We start from the raw sequence: 6,967 nt of genomic DNA, 5'->3' as shown, positions 1-6,967 counted from the left end.
CCTAAGACTCAGTTTCTGAGAGGGGACTGACCTGGAAGGGGAAGTTTCCTTTCCCATGAGTTCCCTATGCAACAAAATCCAAATTCTTACCTACTTCCTATCCCTAACCTCAATCTCCAATTTCTAAGATAATTCAATCTGGAAAAAGCTTTAAGTCTTGCGAACTTTAGAGCAATATGTCAGTGTTATTGGGGTTTTAAAATTGTTTTAATAAAGATTGGTTGAAGGAAGGGGGGATTTTCACACCAGAGAAGCTTTGGGGAGGATTGATAGGTTCATATGTCAGAAAGACTAGTGAGTAGAGAGGAGAGGGAGTAGATTGCAGAGGGTGAAGCTGGAATAAATCAGGAGAAGTTACAGAGAGGAAACATTTTGCTCAATATTTATTAAAAAAAACTTCTTAAAAAACATTCAAAACTGTAGCCAGATGGAATGGGATTATCCTTTGTGAAAGACTGAGCTCTCTGTTGACAAAGTTGGGCGACCAGTCCCCTACAGAAGTTATAGGTGTTTTTCACTGATGGTGGTTTTAAATGGGGACAACTAAGCCGAACAGTGGATGAAGCGCCGGGCTTGGAGTCAGGAAGACCTTGAGTTCAAATGCAGCCTCAGACAGTAAGTATGTGACCATGAGGGAGTTGTTGAACCTGCCTGCCTAAGTTGCTTTATCGGTAAATTAAGGATAATAACTCCCAGGGCCATTGCGAAGAGAAAAATGAGGTAATATTTGTAAAGTGCTTTGCAAACCTCACAATGTGATATAAATGCTATTTTTTGTTGTTCAGTCACATCCAACTCTTTGGGGTTTTCTTGGCAAGGACACTGGTGTGGTTTGCCATTTCCTTTTCCCAGCTTATTTTACGGATGAGGAAGCCGAGTTAAAAGTGACTTGCCCAGTCATTCAATTAGTGTCTAAGGCAAGATATGAACTCAGAAGATGAATCTTTACGACACTACCCGGTTGCCCTTTGTCCCTTAGCATCGATTAATCATTTCTATCATCCTAGATGTAGGACTGACTAAAGAGTAGTCTAGGAAATTCTACAAATCTGAAAGCCAGCCCCCAACTCCCCCTGTCACAGGTGAAAAGAAATGGAGGGGTAGTTAGTTATTGTTTCGTTAAAGTCTTCTGCATCCCATCATCTAGGAATAATTTGATAAGAGCAGTTAATTCCACTTGAAAAATGACTCTAATCTGACTCTGAATGCTCACCCCAACCTCAAATTCATCCTTATCTTTATCTTTCATCTTATTCTCTCCAACCAAGTGGTGAGCTTTATGATCTGGCCATTATGTGTAAATTGAAGTTTGTCAAGATCTCTATCTTTTTCATCTCTAATGTCCATAGGCCATAGAATTAGTTAGCCCTCAGCTCATATTGGTGAACAGGTTTCATCTTGTTCTCTGACTTCCTCCTCCTTGATTCTTCCCTCCTTCCTCAACTCTCACATCCTATCACTTACCAACTATTATTCATTTAAGATTCCATTTTCCCCTTTGCTCCAAATGCATCCTCATTACCTCTCACCAGGATTATGACAACAGCCTCTTAACTGGTTTCTTTGGCTTTAGTCTTTTCCCTCCACAGCTCCCCAATAATATTCCCAAAACGCAGATGTGACCATGTCAGCCCTTCTTAAAATGTCCATTGGTTATTACTTCTAGGATCAAATACAATCTCATCTTGAAATATGAAGCCCCCTATAACGTGACTTAAGTTTAATTCATATTAACTCCCTCTCCTTCTTGGATTCTCCCACTCCCCCCATTTTCAAAGTAGCCTGTACAGGACATTTTATCTCCCATCAATCTTTGCTTAGGTAGAATGGAAGCTACTGGGATTGAGAGCCTTGTATCCCCAGCTTTTAACACGGAGCCTGGCATGGGAAAGGTGCTTAATAAAAGCTTGTTGATTCCTTGGAGGCCCCTCATACCTGGAAGGCCCTCCTTTTCCCATGCTCAAAGAATCCCAGCTATCCTGAAAGCACCCTCAGGCATCACCTCCTACATGAGACATTTCTTGAATCCCTCAATTATCATTCTCTCTTCCTTTTGAAAATACTTTCTACATGATTTATCCTTCTTCACACTTGTTTTTAACTCTATGTGTGTGTTGTATCTGCCCAGTAGAAAATAAATGAGGGCAAGGCTAGGTTTTTTTTCTTTTTTTGTCTCCCTAGTATCTAGGAGAGTGTCTTGCACATAATACACACTTAATAAATGTTGAATTGAACCCACCATCTCATTAAATTGCAAGACTCCAAGCTGCAGCTATACATTTTACTCAGGAGCTTCACAAAAATGCAACTTTCTTTAAAAAAAAAAAAAAACCTCATGATCATGAAGTGGGAGTGAAGCCACAATCACAGAAAGTCAATGCAAGGAGGAACCTTGGAGTTCTATCTAGCCTAAGAAGTATCCGAATAAAAATTTGGTGCACAATGGAGATGGTGAGTAGTCACTCTTTAAACTTTTGCTTGCAAAAGAAAATAATTATCATCACTGTTTACTTAGTACTTTTAGGTTTGCAAAATGTCACCTACATTGTCTCACTCGAGTCAACAAGATGAACCTCTAGGAAAGGGAATCTTTTCTTATACTCAACAAGAAACCATTGGGTTTCCTATTCCAGAAAATTCATTACTCACCAAGGCCGTCTACTTCACCTCTGGACAGCTCCCATCACAAAGGGTTTTCTTTACACTAAGCCAGACTCTGCTTTTCAGAGGCTTCTATTTAATTAGTCCTCATTCTGGCTCCTAGGGTAAAGTCTTTGGCTGATGACCCCTAGGTAATTACTGGTTGGTTTAAAAAGCTCTTATGACTAATAATCATAGAAAAAGATCTTTAGTCATAAGCATGATTACAAAATAAAACACTGAGCCAAGGTCGAGTTTTAGACTTCCACCAATCTAAGCGATGGGTGCTTGAGGGAAGGAACCCAATGCCCTGCATGGAGAAGGAATATGAATGGTATAAAGAAATGCTACTTTCTTAACTGGTCAGGGTTGATCAAGTCAATCAAGTGTTTTTTTTGGTCTCTGATTTTAAAATGAAAGTACTTATTCACCCCAATCCAATCCAACAAGCATTTATTTAGCACTGGAGATGCAAATCCCAAATGAACCGCAGTCCCTGCCCATATGGAGCTTACATTCTACTGCGTACATACATACGATAAGTATATACACATTAAGGAAGGAGGGAACACAGCTAGGGAGAGCAGGAAAAGTTTGGTTGAAGTTTCTCAAGCTTAGCTTTGATGGTTTCTAAGTCGAGGTGAGGAGGAAGTGCATCCAGCTATGAGGAACAGGGGTAAAAGTGCACAGAAAGCAAGGGAAATGATGTGAATTTAGCCTGCAGAGGTAGGCTGGAGCCAGTTTGTGAAGGTCGGGGAGACTGTATCTTATCCTAGAGGCGATAGGGAGCCATTTACGACTTAGGAGCAGGGGAATGACATACTCAGACATGCTTTGGGAAGGTTATTTTGGCAGCTAAATGGCGGATGATCTGGAGAGAGCAGAGAATGGAAGCTGGGAGGCCAGTTAGGAAGCTGTACCAAAAGTCTAAAGTGAGAAGGCGTCAGGCCCGAGGGTGGTTGTTCAACAACAGATCAGACGTGGGGAATGTGGGGGAGAACCCCCTCAATCTGGTCCTCGATTCAGAGCTGAGCTCCCTGAGGCCCAGAAGGGAAGTGATTTTCCTTGAGCATTCGTTTCTCTACCTCTAGGTTCAATGCTTTTTCCCTCCCAGACAGCCCCCCTCACTGCCCTCAAGGAGCAAAGGTTCTGGCCTTAGGTGAAAAGTGAAGCAATAAGCAGATCCAGTTCCCTCCATTTCTTCTGGACGAAGAGGACCAAAAAGCAGACCCTGCTGAGCTAACAGAAAGTAGGCAAGGCTGGGCCGACTTCCCTGGACTCCTTGAGCCATCAAATGCAAGGTGACCTTAGAACTGACCCCAGGGGTCAACGGCTATGGACACTCCAAGCAAAACTGAACAATGAATGCCCAGGTTAATGAAGGAGGCAAGGAAGGAAAAGACCGGGGGCAGCGTAGAAGGCAAAGGATAAATAATGGCTTTTTCCAGTAAAGATTAAGGCACAACTACCAATTGCCTCAGCTGCTGCTGGGGGATCCTGGTACCACAGGTGATTGAGACTGGTCTTAAACATAACTAATATGCTAGTAAAATAAGTAAACTGCCCAGGCAGAAATGTCCAACAAGCATGGACATCTACCCCAGAATACCCATAGGCAGAACTAGGTTAAAATCTAACTGGGAAATAGTTAACAAAATAAAAATTTTAAAAATACAGTAAAACACAGATAACACATTTGAAAACTAACATGCAGCCTGATTCAGGGATCCTTATGAATGATGTAGTCATTCTATTTGAGTTTATTACTCAGAAGTCCTTAGCTTGAGACTTGGAATTGGCTCTCAACTGCCCCCAACTGAAATCAACTGCAACTTGACGAACACAAAATCCCTTTATGCAAGCATCCATGAAAGTCGGAACACAAGACTGACTTTGCGTATGAAAGGCTCTTCCCTTTAATAAAGAAGCCAATTAAAAGGTACTTAGGTTTGCTCAAGAAGTTTTGGCCTGCATGCGATCCCTTCAGAGAATTAGTTCCCCAAGAACCGAGGCCTCCCCAGTTCTTGCAGGCAAGTCCGGCCTGGAACCCTCCATGTAGTGGAAATCACGTGGCTGACGCCATGGCCTCCTAATTGGTCAACCTGCTTCAACTCTGCCCTCTCCAAGTCATCCTTCCACACAGCCGCCAAATGACAATCCTGAAACACTGCCCTGAGCAAGAAACTTCGCTGGCTCTGTCACCTCGACCCTAGCCTAAAACAGACCCCTTCAGGATCTGGCTCTTTCGGGAATGATTTCACTCGACCTCCCTGTACCCATTTTACAGGTCAGCCATCTCCCTCTTACAATTCTGGTTCAAGACTTGGCTCACCACCTCTGGAGAGACCCTTTTCTGATCACCGCTTTGTTTATGCTAGTTACTCATGTATGAACTTGCTACTTCATCCCAGTAGAACGTAAGCTTTTGAAGGCAGGAACGATTTTTATCTTTGAATCCTCAACATCTGTCACAGTAGTTGGTTATAAGCCTGGGTTGAATGGAACCGCTTTTCTGTTGAGGGATGGAGAGGAAGCAAAGGAAGCACTTAAGTCTGTAAAGTCAATAGGCGTTATGTGCAAAGATAATAATAGCTAACATTTATATATATATATGTAGTACTTATTGTGTGCCAGGCACTCTGCTAAGCGCTTTACAATGGTTTCTTCCAAATCAGGAAAAGAATGGAAGGGGGTCTCTCCGTGTAGGTACAGTATTTGGAAGGAAGCACCGATGCTTTAAAAAGAACATCCAACACAGGGTGATGAAAAGCAAAATTAAGGCAATCCCTTAGAGTAGTCTTTAGAACTATTTCAATAAAGCAAAGCCGCAGGTATCAAGGAAGCAATTTGAGAATGGCTTGAAAACTCCACTCCATGCATACATTTATGTATATGTGTGTGTGTGTGTGTATGTGTAGCTTGAAAATATGTAAAAACATCCTAATAAAGTTATACATGGAATAAGCTGCCAACAGTGAAAGATTATATATAAGAAAGGAATCAGTATCTAATAACCTCTTTATGAACCTTGTGAAGCATTATCTAATTCTCTGGCAACTTAAATTCATCAGTTTAAAAGATTTGTGACCTTTGAATGGTTTCTCTTCTAAATTCCAGGTCAAGTATCTATCTGGGGTCAGATCAACTGACCAGCTAATAGGCAGACTTCACCACCAGTAGGAGAGGTAGTATGCTCAAATAGATAGCTCCATTCCTCTTGCTATCCACCCTTCCATCTCCCCCAGTTGAATCTGGAAGGACAAGAAATGACAGCAAATGTTATACTTTCATGTAAGAAGTGCCACTGGGTTATGGGATTAATGAGCCTGCCCAGTTTGTTTACAAGTCACTTGTTACTTGACAAAGAAGCCCTTGGAATTAGGTCCCAGAAGCCCAATTAGAAGGGAAGTTAAGGAAAATTCTATTTGAATTATAATGAAAGTCTTGGGAAAAGATAAATTTTAGGCAGTCATCTATTCTTACAAAAAAAAAAAAAAAAGATATATTACCACTTAGTTTTAGACTGGGATTTCTTATATTCAAACATAGAGGTGCTTAAATCTTCTGAAAATTCATACCACAGTGATGGAAACAAGGAAACAACACAATTGAGAATTGATTCAAGAGAGGTAGTCACGTATTCCTTTTCTCCATCATGCAATCTCACCCCAACTGGTCTCTGTGCTCATTAACTACAGCATTAAGTTCTCAAGATTAGCGCAAAGCATCCAGCGGAATGAGCCACAATTACATCTGAGGAGAGAAAGATCAAGTGGTTTGGCTTAAAAGGCTTCCAGGTAGGCTTCAGAAAAGGCAAAGGCAAAGTCAAAGAGATAAAAGGAAAAGCCTCTAGATTATCTTCAGAGTAGATACTCTGCCTAAATGAAAACTTAGCAAACTCTTACAAAAATGACCTTAATTTTGATCCTTTTTTGAGAAAAATATTTCCTACTTACAGTAATACTCATTAGTGCAGATGATTAGAAGTAAAGACACTACAAAAGGAGAAATGACAAATATCTTTGGGATTTTTAGGAGACTGTTTTGTGTCCATAATGTTTACAGTTCCCAAATTATCCTAGCCAACACAAACCAGAAATCAGATTTTTTCCCCCAATTATATCTTTCCTCCACCTTCCTGTTTTTTTTTTTTTTTTCCCCAACTTCATCTTGTTTTTCTCTCTATAGTCCTGAAATCTCCAATAGATTGTGTTGGAAGCGGAAAATTTTCAGGACCTTGTTCGACTGGCTGCTCTAGAAAGCCTGGAGACCAAATCTTGTTCCCATCAGGAGCTTCTCAAGAACTCCATCCTCTTCTATGGAACAG

The sequence above is a fragment of the Sarcophilus harrisii genome, chromosome 2, assembly GCF_902635505.1.
Source record: "Sarcophilus harrisii chromosome 2, mSarHar1.11, whole genome shotgun sequence".
In the NCBI taxonomy this organism is placed as follows: Eukaryota; Metazoa; Chordata; class Mammalia; order Dasyuromorphia; family Dasyuridae; genus Sarcophilus; species Sarcophilus harrisii.
This window is presented reverse-complemented; position numbering follows the sequence as displayed.